The following is a 14,816-nucleotide window of genomic DNA, read 5'->3' as shown; positions in this document are numbered from 1 at the left end:
AAAGGCCATGAGACTCATCTCCAGTTAATCACCAAAAAGCCAGAAGTGGAGGTATGGCTAAAGTGGTAGAGCACCAGCCTGAAGTAGAAAAAAAACTAAGGGAGAGCAGTCAGGTCCTAAGTTCAAGCCCCAGTCGTTAATTAATGGATTGTTTTTAAAAGTGCAGGTAAGGACTCCTGTGCCCAGGGGAGGAGCAGGGGAAGTATAAGTATAAGTTGGCTATGGACGGAGGGAAGGCAGGAAGAAGGCTCCCAGGTGGTGGCTGGGCCCGGGAGAGGGGAGATGTCCTAGCATGGGAAGATGTGCAGTTTTCAGGTATGCAGGGCTGGGATCTGGACAAAGGTTGTCAGAAGAGAAAGCAAGGGGACAGGGGCTGAGCTGTTCCATTTCCACTCTGATCCCTTGTCTCTGGAGTTCTAATGGGCAACTTTCAGAAATCCATCTCTGTTCCCTGCCTTACTCAGCAGGTCTTTAAGCTGCAGGGGCTGGCTGTGGGACATGGCCACCAGGGGCTGCTATGGCCCCCTTCCCCCCCCCCCCCCAAAAAAAGCTACATTTGAGCCCAGTGCCCGTGACTCATGCCTGAAATCCTAGTTACTTAGGAAGCTGAGATCTGAGGATCATGGTTCAAAGCCAGCTGGGGCAGGAAAGTCTAAGATCCACTTATCTCCAATTAACCACCAGAAGACTGGAAGTGGTGCTGTGGCTCAGAGTGGTAGAGTCCTAGACTTGAGCAGAAAAGCTCAGGGACAGGGCCTAGAGCCTGAGTTGAAGCCCCATGACTGACCAAAAACAAACAACAACAAAAACCCTACTCCTCCTATCCTACCACCACCTACCTAACCAATTTGTTGGGAGGAAGGGGATAGAAGATAACTGAGAGCATGTGGAGCTGGGCAGGAGCTGGGATTAGGGGGCTGAGCTTGGGCTACCATGTTAAGGAAGGAGCTGAAAGCAATGTCTGGTTTGGCAGCACTTGATAAGCTCCCATGGGTGTTTGTTGACTGAATATCCATCCCATAGTGGAAAGATGCTTAGAGCACAGGTCCTGGAAGCATCCCTATGAGTCTTAGCTTCTTTATCTGTGGAATGCAATGGGAACACCTATCTGATCCCAGCAGAAAGACTGCCCTCTGCTGGTACGAGCTAAGTCCTCTTCCCATTCCAGGATTGGGTTCCAGATGGCTCTCAATGCAAGAAAGTGAGTTCACACCAATAATTCTAGCTACTCAGGAGGCTGAGACCTAGAGGATCACAAGTTAATGCCAGCCCAGGCAGAAAAGTCTGAGAGACTCCATCTCCAAAATAACCAGCAAAATCCTGGACTGGAGGCATTGCTCAGTGGTAGAAAGCTGGCTGTGACCGAGAAAGCCAAGTAAGAATTTGAGGCTCCAAGTTCAAGCCATGATGCCAGAACATATGTAATATATACATGAACACCTAGCTACTGTAAGCATTCTTGCACAATGCCCGGTGCACCTGTGCATGTCATTCTCTTGGGTTCATTTTCCAGTCACATGTACAAAGCATACATCTTCAATTTTGATGGATAATGTCATATCAATTTAAAAGTTGTCCCTAGCTGGGTGCTGAAGGCTCATGCCTGCAATCTTCACTACTCACAAGGCTGAAATCTGAGAATCACAGTTCAAAGCCACCCTTGGCTGAAAAATCCCAGTGAGACTTTTATTTCCAATTAGCCACTCAAAAACCAGAAATGGTCGGGCACTGGTGGCTCACACCTATAATCCTAGCTACTCAGGAGGCTAAGATCTGAGAATCAAGGTTCAAAGCCAGCCTGGGCAGGAAAGACTATGAGATTCTTATCTCCAATAAACCACCAGAAAACTGGAAGTGGCGCTGTGGCTCAAGTGGTACTGTGCTAACCTTGAGCTGAAGAGCTGAGGGACAGTGCCCAGGCCCAGAGTTCAAACCCCACAACCAACAAAAACAAACAAACTACAACAACAACAACAACAACAAAAAAAACAGAGGTGAAGCTGTGGCTTAAAAGGTAGAGAACTAGCCTTGAGCAAAAGAGCTCAGGTGCCAGGCACTGGTGGCTCACGCTTCAAATCCTAGCTACTCAGGAGGCTGAGATCTGAGAATCATGGTTGAAGTCATCCTGGGCAAGAAAGTCCTTGAGACTCCTATCTCCAACAAACTACTCAGAAAAAAGCTGGAAATGGTACAGTGACTCAAGTGGTAGAGCACCAGCCTTGAGCACAAAGAAACTCAGGGTCAGCATCCAAGCCCTGAGTTCAATCCTTACAACCAACAAATATACACATATATACATACATATTTTTTGGGGGGTCTGGTCGTGGGGTCTGAACTCTGGGCCTGGGCGCTGTCCCTCAGCTCTTCAGCTCAAGGCTAGCGCTCTACTACTTGAGCCACAGTGCCACTTCTGGCTTTTTTCTTTTTGCTTATGTGGTGCTGAGGAATCGAACCCAGGGCTTTGTGCATGCAAGGCAAGCGCTCTACCACTGAGCCACCTTCCCAGCCCTCCAGAGATTTTTTTGTTCTACCACTTGAGCCACAGCAGCAACATGTCCAGCTTTTTAGTTAATTGGAGATAAGAATCTCACAGATTTTCCTATCCAGACTGGCTTCAAACTGCATTTCTCAGATCTCAGTCTCCTGAATAGTCAGGATTACAGGCATGAGCCAGACCTTTTAAAATGGGTCCAGGAAATACAACCAGACAAAAGCAAAGATGCTGCAGGAAAGCATTCCTGCCCGGATTGGAGCAGCTGCCACCAGAGGGCGAGAGTGCCTTGTTCTTGGAGATGTTGGGAACAACCTTTCTTGAGCAATTCCTGGGTTAGAGGACCACATGGCTTCCCTAACACCAATAATTCTGACAATCTAGGACTACACAGAAGCCTCCCATCCTTCTGCAGCTGCCATTCTGTGCACTATCCTCAATGGTGTTCAGGGTCAAAGCAGGAGGCCTAGAAATTAATCCCAGCTCAGATTACTGCATTAATGGGAAGTGACAATGCAACAAGACAATGGGGATGAAGGAACAATAGGCTGTTAGCCACCAGTCCCTTCCTTACTCAAAGAAGAGAAGGGCCCAAGACCACAGACCAACTGTAGAAGTGTGACTTCTGTCCACATCTTCCCCTCAGGGCAATTCTGGAGTACTGCCTGGTCCCTGAGCCACAGGAAGGACTTGGCTCCTTCCAGGCCCTAAGGTGGGTGTCATACCGCTAGACACCACTAGATGGAGCCAGGACAACGAGCTTCTCCCTCCTACTTCATTTATGGGTCTTGTGGGAGTGGGAGGGGAGGGGGTGTCTAGCTGTCTTCCTGAAAAGCCCAGGGTGTATCGGACTGATTAGAGAATTTAAGGGAATGCTTTAGAGGGGGTCAAGCCTGGGGAACTGAGTAAACGGTAGAAGAAGAGTACCAGGGAGGGGTGCTCTTTGTCTAGGGCGGCTGGGATAGTTCTGTTTCTCTCCTGAACTGATACCATTAAATGTAACTAGGAGGTGGAGGGAGGGGGCTTAAGTTACAAAGCCCCCTCCCCCCCCCCCAGCCTGGCAAGCCAGGTGGGGACCACCAGTGAAGACTAGAAGCGCAAAGGATAGGGCAAGCGTGGTCCCCTAACCTGCCCTTCCCCCAGTTGGGGCTGCTGCTGCAGGAACTGGGCAGGCTGGTGCCCCATGGTCTAGCTGGAAGAGGCAGGGAGGGAAGGAGGAGGGGAGAGGGGAGGAGGGGAGAGGGGCGCCGGGCAGGAACAATACTGGCTCTCAGCCAGGTTGTGAGTTGAGTGGGGGATTAAGGAGAGAATAGGAAAGGGGAGAAAATGAAGGGGAAGAGAAGACAGCAAAATGGGAGAAGTGGAAACAGCTTTCCTATTTGAGTGCTTTCACTACTCCCCTTCCCAGATCCTGGGCCCTGGAAGAAAGGAGGCTGTCCTCAGAGTTTCATCCCTGGTGAGGAGCTGAAGCTACAGCAGGAGGCACTTAAGTTGGCTTTTATGAAGGACTTTCCTGGGGAATGGAGACACATTTTGGGAAAGAATGAGTCAGAGAGTAGGAGGGTGGACTGTCTCCTTCTTACTAAGTCCTGAGCTTCTGCTGGGTTGTGTTCATGCCCTGAGAGACGGTGCTAGCCGTGATGACCTCACCTTTCTGCTTCTGTGTTTCCACAATCCCTTGGCTGATCTGAGTTGCGTTGGGGCTGTGCTGACAGAAGGACAATGGCAGGAAGCTTTCACTGAAAGACTGAGCCTCCAGCCCCAGTTATGAGAAAGGGGCTGCAGGAGGGCTCAAGCAAGCCTGGGAGCAGGGGGCAGCCTGAGCCTGGCTGAGGTGGGGGTGGCAAGAGAAAGCCCTCTTGGGTGCCTGGTCTCACAGTGGTCACCCTGCACAGGGTCACCTGGCTGGGGGGCGGGGGGGCGGGAGCCCATGGCTTACCCTTAGTGGGAGCTCAGGCACATTTCCTGATGGACCAAAGCTCTGAGTCAGAGCATCACCGTCTCTGACACAGCTTCAGGCCCACACTTGAGACTCAGTAACCGTCTATGTAGGGAATACATGCAGCTGACCTATCCAAGGTAGGGCACCTAACTTGATGTCAAAATCCTGCAAACAGCCAGTCGCTGGTAGCTCCTGCCTGCAATCCTAGCCACTCAGGAGACCAAGAGCTGGTGGATTGAAATTCAAAAAGCCAGCATGGGCAGAAAAGTCCAAGAGACTCCATCTCCTGTTAACCAGCAAGATGACAGACTGGAGGCATGGCATAAGTGTTAGAATACCAATCTAGAAAGCGAGAGGCCTGAGTTCAAACTCCAGTACTGGGGGTAAAAAAAGCAGCCAACACACCCTGCAAACAGTAACGTAACGGCACCGTGTCCATGTGTGAGTGACCTGGTATAGGCTGCCCGCTCTTCTCAGGATTCCTTTGAGGCTGATCTAGCTTGAGGGATTGGGTCGGACTTCTGAGGAATTTTCCAGATCCCTTCTTCCCAGATAAGGCTAGGGCAGGGTGGCTTTTGCTGTCTAGACAGCTGTGGATTTACCCAGAATCCCCTTGCCCTCACCCTCTTCCTGACGCCTCAGCCTGCAGGGCCCACACCTGTCCAAGCCTCATTGGGGAGGACACAGGTTTGCCCACGCCAGCTGCCAGCTGGGAATTAGAGTATGGAAAATCCAACATTTCTTTCCGCCCCAAGGAGCTTTCCCCTGAGCTGGAGAGAAAGAGGAGATGGAGGCGCCTGTGAAACCGTTGGGACAAAGCTGGTTTGTACTAAACCTGCACAGGCCCTCCTGTGTCACCCATGATTTTCCTGTTGCCTGGGCGACCCCCTGCCCTTCCCTCCCCCCCCAACAGCTAGCCACGCCCCCTTTACGGTCCTTTTTGAATGTGGTTTCTTTTCACACAAAGGAGAGGCTCAGTCCTCCAGATCCCTTCCTTCTGGGACTGTTCTCTGGTTCTAGAATTTCCAGCTTCTAAGATTCCATGAAGGGGCAGCAGGAAGGGAGGGCTCATTGCTCAGGACTGCACAGCTGTGGCCAGCTGCTCCCGGCTTGAGTCACCAGCTGGGCCCCAGCCTGGCCTGACACACCCGCTCACCTCACACTGGGAACGTAAGCCAGGCAGTCTAGACTGCCCCCAGTGGATGCCCCTACCTACTTCTAGAATCTTCCTCTCTCTGCTCTGTGGTCTTCTATGTGAGTGGCTAGATCCCTGGAGGAAGTTGGGAGCATGCGGACCCCGGAGTTGTCTGGGACAGAAACAAGGAGCAGCCTGAGATTTTAAGGTGCTGAAAAAGACAGAAGTAAGGCAGACATTTTGTGAAGAGGCAGAAGGAGGAAGGTTAAGCTGGATGTGATAATATACATTAAGAATCCCAGCACTGGGGCTGGGAAGGTGGCTCAGTGGTAGAGCACTTGCCTTGCATGCTCGAGGCCCTGGGTTCGATTCCTCAGTACCACATAAGAAAAAAGCTGGAAGTAGCGCTGTGGCTCAAGTGGTAGAGTGCTAGCCTTGAGCTGAAGAGCTGAGGGACAGCACCCAGGCCCAGAGTTCAGGCCCCACGACCAGACCAAAAAAAAAAAAAAGAATCCCAGCACTCAGAAGGCTGAGATGGGGGAATCATACATTCAAGGTCAGGCTGGGCTTCATAGTGAGACCTTGCCTCAAAACAAAAAGAAACATGCTTTTCATCCTACCTACTCAGGAGGCTGAGATCTAGAGGATTGAAGTTTGAGGCCTGCTTGGGTGGAAAAGTTTGTTAGAATTGTATCTCTAAAATAGCCAGCCCCCCTCCTCCCAAAAAAGCCAAGTAGTTTAGCATCTTCCAAGAAAGCAAACCCAGCAGGCTTGAGGCACTGAGTTCAAACCCCAGTACCACAAAAAAAAAAAAAAGAAAAGAAAGAAGAAAGAAAGAAGAATGGAGCAGATGACCTTTGAAAGTCCCCTTCGTGGAGGGGTGGGAGGCTCTGCTCCAAAAGATGAGAACAGAGACAGAATGTCATGGGAATGAGTGATCGCTCATAGAGGAGACCAGGAGCTGGGGTTAAGTGGGGTCAGCCCTATCTCACCCGACCCCCTTTCGGTGCCAGTGACTGGGCAAGGGGCCAGCCTGCTGTGGGGGCCATTGATCAGAGCAGCTAGGAGGAGCTGGGGGAAGGGACAGAGGTGGCTCAGGCCAGCGCTGAGGAGAAACCTGTAGAGGCTGGGAGAGAAATGCCTGTCCTTGTGGAGTCCAAGGAGGCCATAGGTGGCTGACCCTTTGAGGGACTGGAGATGAGTCTGTGAAGGAGAAGGCTAGACACAGGAGGCACTTCCTAGGGGAAGGAGCTGCAGAAGGCTCCAGGGGACTTGGCCAGAAGCAGGAGAGACCAAGACACATAGCTGCACCTGAGGAAGAAAGCATGACAGGGCTGTGGAGAGAGAGACTGCGTGGAAGGGGGCGGGAGCCCCTGGAAGGGCCTGTCGGGGAGATCTTGGCTGCCGGCTGGGGCGGGGAGCTGTCAGCCTGCCAGGTTTCTGCAGCCGGCTGGGGAGAGCCCAGCCCAGAGATTTTTATCCAGGGCAGGAACAGAACTGGTTTCTCGGCTGGCAGTGCCAATGGGGACAGGGCAAGAGGAAGCCAAAAGGTCAAGAGGACAGTGCCGGGTTCCAAGCAGTGTGGAAACCTGGTCTGGAGACCCCTGCTCTCACCCATCCCTGCTCGGCCCTCCCTGGCTTGGCACACACTCCTTGTGTGTGTGTATCTGATTGGTTCTGTGGGCATTCACTCCATGTGAAGGGCAGCCCTGGTCCCTCACCCCTGCTAGGTCCTGTCCCTCAGCTTGCTCAGGTAGGACAGATGGCCCAGCCAGGAGAAACACCTGGTTGGACTCAGCGCCTCCCTTCCTCTCCCCTCCTCCCAGCCCCCAACAACACAGAGGCTCCAGAGGTCACTGAGGGGAGGAGGAGGGGACCCCAGAGGACTCTCCTCAGAGCTGTTGCTCCCTTTCATCCTTCCGCCACAAAGGGCCCCATTCCCTGGTCCCATCTATCTGTGTCTGCTGTGCCCCTTAAGCAGCTCTTTGTTGGGACCTGGGGTCAGAGGGTCTGGTGCACACACTCCCTCCACCCTGAACCCCCCAACATCCTTGAGGCCCTTTCTTTTCTCTCCCGCCCCTCCCTACCTCAGCCCTCTGGGGTCTGGATCTCTTGGGCTTTCTCCTGTGTCTCCCCCTGGCCCTCCCTTTCCCCTTCTCCCTGACTGCCCTTCCTTCTTCTTTTGCTCCCTCTCCTTCCAGGTCTCTGTCTCTCTCAGGTCTCTCTCTTTGGGAATGTCTTCTCATGTCTAGGTTTCTCATTGTCTTGTTCCGTGTGTGTGTGTGTGTGTGTGTGTGTGTGTGTGTGTTTGTGTCTTCTCTCTGTCTCTGTCTTTCTCTGTCAGGACTTTCTCCATCTCTCTCTATCTCTCTGTGTTCAGGATTTTCTCCATCTCTCTCTGTGGCTCTCTGTTTCTTTGTCAGAATACTCTCTCTCTCATTCTCTCTCTCTCTTACACACACACACACACACACACACACACACACACACACACAAGCATGCAATTGCCACCTGGTGCCAGGGACCTCAAAGGGACACTGAATCCTGGGTTTGGCCCTCTCAGGTCTCCTCTGTGCCTGGAATTCCAGGGTTTTGCCATTAATGAGCCTTTCAACTTTATACTTTGTCTCTGGGGGTAGGGAGAAGAAGGCTTTCCTCTGCCGCATTTTGTTTGTTTGTTTGTTTGTTTTTTGGGTCCAGTCGTGGGGCCTGAACTCTGGACCTGGGCGCTGTCCCTCAGCTCTTCAGCTCAAGGCTAGCGCTCTACCACTTGAGCCACAGCGCCACTTCTGGCTTTTGTTTTTCTTTTTGCTTATGTGGTGCTGAGGAATCGAACCCAGGGCTTCATGCATGCAAGGCAAGCGCTCTACCACTGAGTCACCTTCCCAGCCCCTCATTTTCTCTTAGATATTGGTGCCCACTCCTCAGTGCTTGGCAGTATCCCTGTCATGTGTGGAAGCTTCTAGACCCATTACTCTGACCAGTTTTTCTAACCTAATCCCAGGAGTCAGTCAGCTTCTTTTTTTTTTTTTTTTTGTCGGTCGTGGGGCTTGAACTCTAGGCCTGGGCGCTGTCCCTCAGCTCTTCAGCTCAAGGCGAGCGCTCTACCACTTGAGCTACAGCGCCACTTCCGGTTTTCTGGTGGTTTAGTGGAGATAGGAGTCTCACGGTCTCTCCTGCCTGGGCTGGCTTTGAACCGCGATCCTCAGATCTCAGCCTCCTGAGTAGCTAGGATTACAGGCGTGAGCCACCAGCGCCCGGCTTCAGTCAGCTTCTTTACACAGGTCTGTGGCCTGCCTGTGGCCTTGTCTGTGGCTTTTTCTGTGGCCTCCTGGCTGTCAGCCTATGCCCCAGCTCCTGTGATTGCTACCAGAGATGTCTCAGCCTCTCCTGGGGTTGAACTTGAAGAAATTTGGTCCTCAGAGAAGAGAAACTTTCTGTATACAGAGATCTTGTAGAACTTGGAGGGTACCAGCCAGGGACGGGAGCTTCTGGGTATTTTCTACCAAATGAACTACTGAAAAAGACTTAGGTAACAGAAGAGCAGGCCAAGAGGGCCTCCCAGAGGTGAGAAGCTGGAGGAACTTTCTCATGGTTGTACGGCGGGGTGAGGTGGCCCCTCCTTGATTCAATCTCCCCTCTCTTGAGTAACTTCCTCATCACGGCAGGCAGGCAGGCAGGCAGGCAGGCAGGCAGGCAGGCAGGCAGGCAGGCAGGCAGGCAGGCAGGCAGGCAGGCAGGCAGGCAGGCAGGCAGGCAGGCAGGCGGGCAGGCAGGAGGAAACTGGAGAAGCAGAGCCCAGGATAAGGGGGAAAGGGGAGCAGGGAGCCCAGCTTCTGCCTTTGCCCCCAATTTAACAAGTAGCATCTACCTTCAGGGCCCTCCAAAGAAAAAGAGAGAGCTCTCCTCTCTCTGCCTTTCTCAATAACCTCATTCCAAAGGATGCTCTGGACCAAACAGAATTCTGGCTCCTCCAGTTTGGGCAGGGTAGGGGAAGGAGCTAGGAGAAGGAGGGAAGAGAACAGTTCGGGCAGGAAGCCTGGATGAGCTGTCTGGGAATCCAGGATGGATGAGGTGGACAGAGGTGTCTGGGAATCCAGGATGGATGAGGTGGACAGAGGTGACTTGGAAAGGAGGAGAGGAAGCTGAACGATTCTAGATTTTAAAAAACAACCCCAGCTCTGTAGCCAACCCACAGAATTCGTTTTTCCATTTCTGAGAACGGCACCACCAGCCTCACAGTGACCAAAGCCAGAAACCTCAAAGCCATTCTCAACAGCCTCTTCTCTGATCTCCTCCCATTCAGGCCCCGTGCATCTCCAGAAGTCTGTATCCCTCCCATAGTTCTCTGAACCCTCCGTCATGTTTCTCTCCACTCTGCTCAGGCATCCCACCAGCCTCCTGCAGCAACTCCTTTACTCTTCCTTTTCCCCAATCCATCGTCACCTGGCAGCCAAAGAGAATGCCTAAAAATATTAATAAATGCCACCCCATTTTAAAAATCCTTTGGTGGCTTCTTATTGCTTCCCTCCCCCATTGCTTTTAGAATGAAATAAGAAACATATAGTACAGCCTCCAGACTCTGCAGGAGCCAGCCCTGACCCGCCAGTCAGCCTCACAGCACCTCCTGCCTTGGCATCTTGGTGTCCCCCCTTCCCACCCCCTCCCACCCCTGTGATTCTGTTTCACAGCCTTTACCTGTGACTCTCTGCTCTTTACTTTCTTTCTTTCTCTTTTTTTTTTTGGGTCTAGTTGTGGGGCCTGAACTCTGGGCCTGGGCGCTGTCCCTCAGCTCTTCAACTCAAGGCTAGTGCTCTACCACTTGAGCAACAGCGCCACTTCTGGCTTTTTTTCTTTTTGCTTATGTGGTGCTGAGGAATCGAACCCAGGGCCTCAGGCATGCAAGGCAAGCGCTCTACCACTGAGCCACCTTCCCAGCCCTCTTTCTTTCTTTCTTTCTTTTCTTTCTTCCTTCTTTCTTTCTTTCTTTCTTTTTCTTGCTGGTCCTGGGGCACTGTCCCTGAGCCTCTTTGTGTTCAAGGCTAGCACTCTACCATTTGAGCCACAGTGCCACTTCTGGCTTTTTCTGAGTACTTTATTGGAAATGAGAGTTTCATGGATTTTCTTGCCTGGGCTAGCTTTGAAGCACTATCCTCAGATCTCAGTCTCCTGAGTAGCCAAGATTATAGGCATGAGCCACTGGAGCCTGGCACTCCCCACATTTTCTCTTTTCTTTTCTTTTCTTTTTTTGGTCCAGTGGTGGGCCTGAACTCTGGGCCTGGGCGCTGTCCCTCAGCTCTTCAGCTCAAGGCTAGCGCTCTACCACTTGAGCCACAGCGCCATTTCTGGCTTTTTTTTTCTGCTTATGTGGTGCTGAGGAATCGAACCCAAGGCCTCATGCATGCAAGGCAAGCACTCTACCACTAAGCCACCTTCCCAGCCCTTCCCACATTTTCTAAACACTTCTTTTCCTGCCACCTCAGTCCCTTTCTACCCTGTGCACTGGTAGTTGATGGCCTATAATGCTAGCTACCAGAAGTCTGAGTTCTTTGAATTGTGGTTTGAAGCCAGACTAGGCAGAGACTCTTATCTCCAGTTAACCAGTGAAAAGTCATAGAAGTGGAAGTGTGGCCCAAATGGTAAAGTGACAGCTGTGAGATTGAAAGGCCTTGAGTCCAAGTCCCCTCAAAACAAAGTTTGCTTTGTTTCTCCCGGTTATGCTTTCCCTCCATAACCCTAACTCCATAATAAGCAATTATGTGGTTACTCGTGTCCTTTTTGGTTATTAGCTTATGTTATTACGGAGGGTTCATTGTTGCATTTCCACACATGTTCACAATGCATTCCAGTCCATCTCAGCCCCTCCATTACTTTCCCTTCTCTGCTTCCCCCTTTCCCAAAACAATTTCAACAAGTTTCACTGTTCTATTGTCATAATTGCAAACAATCTATTTCAACAGTGTTCAATCTCCCTATTGGCTCAACCTTCTCCTCCTAGTAACCCCCACAAAAAGCTCCCCCCCCCCAGCCTCCATTGATCAATAGCTTTCATTGAAGTTCTCTATGTTGGTTTCATATACATACGTACATACATACATATATATTCACTGTCTCACAAAATCACTATCATTCTTTTTCCCTTCCTCCTTTCTCTTCTCCTCCTAAGTGTACTTTTCTAGGTTCCAGCTTTCCATAATAAAGGCCCTATAAGACTGGAGAACGTGTATAGTTTCACTCTTTTCTGTGTTCCTAGAGCTTAGGTGTCCAGTTCCTAAGAGGCTCTTGTAAAACAACAGTTGGATGAGTAAATGGAAGAGCTAGCTCCTCACTGTAAGGTCTGCACAGGGACACCTCCCTACTTCTTGGCTAAGTATCTGCCCAGTATCTGTTACCTAGGTAACTGGCAGACCTGGAAGCAGTCACCTGCTAGGTCACATCCTGGGCCACCTCTGGTCACATGTCTCCCATTTAACCTTAGGAGGGTCCCAGACTCTGAGAGGTCACATCCAGATCCAGTGTGGTCACACCTTTCCCCCACCTGGCCATACCTCTTCCTGTCCCTGGCCTAGATAAGTCCTGGCCCAGGGTGGTTCACCCCCTTTTCCTTTCCAGCCATGCCTCTCCACCATGCATGGTGGGAGCAGCAGTTCGGTCAATAAACTTCTCCTGCCTGAATAGCACGTGGTGTTTTCTTCATCAGCTACCTATGAAACCTACCTATTTAGTATACTTTTCACTCACTTCCCCCACCCTCTGCTGGGCCTCTGCCCTCTGAAGCATATGACCCCTCATGGGGCAGAAGTGGGAAGACTTAGCCTCAGGCACCCTGGCTTTGCAGGGAGTGGAGGTTCACTTGCCATAGAGGCCTCCAAGCGTGACCACAGACTGTCAGGGCAGACATTGACAGAGGGAGAGGCTGCTTCAAGCTATGCAGGAAGCTCAGCTGGGAAATCACTGAGTGCCAATGGGTGGAGAGGGTGGTAAGCCTTGTTGAATGACGTAGTGAAACAGGAAGTAGGAGAGGTCATGACTTGTGTGTGTGTACTTGTGTGACTTGGTAGAGGGGCTTGAACTTAGGACCTGGATACTGTTCCTTAGTTGGTTTTTGTTGTTGTTGTTGGTCCGGTCGTGGGGCCTGAACTCTGGACCTGGGCGCTGTCCCTCAGCTCTTCAGCTCAAGGCTAGTGCTCTACCACTTGAGCCACAGCGCCACTTCCAGCTTTTTTCTTTTGCTTATGTGGTGCTGAGGAATCGAACCCAGGGCCTCAGGCATGCAAGGCAAGCGCTCTACCACTGAGCCACTTCCCAGCCCCTTGTTTGTTTGTTTTTTTTTTTAATTTCAGGTTAGCATTCTACCACTTGAGCCACAGCTCTACTTCCAGCTTTTATTTATTTATTTTTTTGGTCTGGTTGGGGGCCTGAACTGTGGGCCTGGGCGCTGTCCCTCAGCTCTTCAGCTCAAGGCTAGCGCTCTACCACTTGAGCCACAGCACCACTTCTGGCCTTTTCTGTTTATGTGGTACTGAGGAATTGAACCCAGGGCTTCTTGCATGCTGGCACTCTACCACTAAGCCACATTCCCAGCCCTCTTGTTTGATTTTATTTTATGTTTTTGTGTGCGCAGGAAGGGATCACGGCTTTACACATGCTTTTAACACTGAGCTGCCCCCCTCCCCCACTTCCAGGCCCTTTGCTTTTCCCATAAACTTATGTTTTGAAGTATCTTCCTAGAAAAATTGTACAGGAACAGATCAGAAAAGTATAACCACCTGTTTTACTCTTTGAGATAAGTTCTCACTATTTGTTGGACTTCAACTCTTTTGCTCCCTCCTCTTGAAATACAAATGACTAATAGATAACCTAAAGTAATGTCCAACATTCCTAGTCATAAAAGAAATGAAAATTAGCCAGGTGCTGATCACTAAATTCCATTTTTAAACCAACCAGCAAAAAGCAGATCTGGAGGTATAGATCAAGTGGTAGAGCACCAGCTGAGCAAGTATGAGGCTCTCATTTCAAACACAAGTTCCATCAACCCCCCCTGCATAAAGCAAACAAAACCATATAATAAGATTCTATCTTATTGCAATCAGAATGGCTGTCATCAAGAAACAATGGCAGGGGTTGGGAAGTTGGCTCAGTGGTAGAGTGCTTACCTTGCATGCCTGAGGCCCTGGGTTCGATTCCTCAGCACCACATAAGCAAAAAGAAAAAAGCCGGAAGTGGCGCTGTGGCCCAAGTAGTAGAGCACTAGTCTTGAGCTGAAGAACTGAGGGACAGTGCCCAGGCCCAGAGTTCAGGCCCCACGACCGGACCCAAAAAAAAAAAAAAAAAAGAAACAATGGCAGCCAGGCGCCGGTGGCTCACACCTGTAATCCTAGCTACTCAGGAGGCTGAGATCTGAGAATCACGGTTCAAAGCCAGCCCAGGCAGGAAAGTCTGTGAGACTCTTATCTGTAATAAACCACTAGAAAACTAGAAGTGGCGCTGTAGCTCAAGCGGTAGAGCGCTCGCCTTGAGCTGAAGAGCTGAGGGACAGTGCCCAGGCCCAGAGTTCAAGCCCCTAGACTGACAAAAATAAGAAAAAAAGAAAGAAAACAATGGCAGCAAATGCTGGCAAGGATGAGGAAGGGGGTTAGAAACCCTTATTCACTGTGGTGAGAATGTAAACTAGTAGCACCACTATGGAAATCAGTGTAGAAGTTCTCAAAAACAAGCAAGCAAACAAAAACCCCTAAAAGCAGACCTACTAGTGACCCTTCCAAACCACTTGTTGACATATTTCTGAAGGAAAATAAACCAATATACCCTGTTTATTGTAATTCTGTTCACAGTACCCAACTGTGGAATCAGCTGAGGTGTCTAAAACCAATGGATGACAGCCGGGCGCTGGTGGCTCACACCTGTAATCCTAGCTACTCAGGAGGCTGAGATCTGAGGATCACGGTTCAAAGCCAGCCCAGGCAGGAAAGACTGTGAGACTCCTATCTCCAATAAACCACCAGAAAACCGGAAGTGGCGCTGTAGCTCAAGTGGTAGAGCGCTTGCCTTGAGCTGAAGAGCTGAAGGACAGTGCCCAGGCCCAGAGTTCAAGCCCCAGGACCGACAAAAAAAAAAAAAAAACAAACCAATTGATGGATTAAGGATATATACATATATGTACACACATGCATACTGTGAAATATTATTTAGTCAAGAAAAAATAAAGCCAATGCTGGTGGCTCATGCTTGTAATCCTAGCTACTCAG

The sequence above is a fragment of the Dipodomys spectabilis genome, unplaced genomic scaffold (assembly GCF_019054845.1).
Source record: "Dipodomys spectabilis isolate Male_0828 unplaced genomic scaffold, ASM1905484v1 ptg000069l, whole genome shotgun sequence".
In the NCBI taxonomy this organism is placed as follows: Eukaryota; Metazoa; Chordata; class Mammalia; order Rodentia; family Heteromyidae; genus Dipodomys; species Dipodomys spectabilis.
This window is presented reverse-complemented; position numbering follows the sequence as displayed.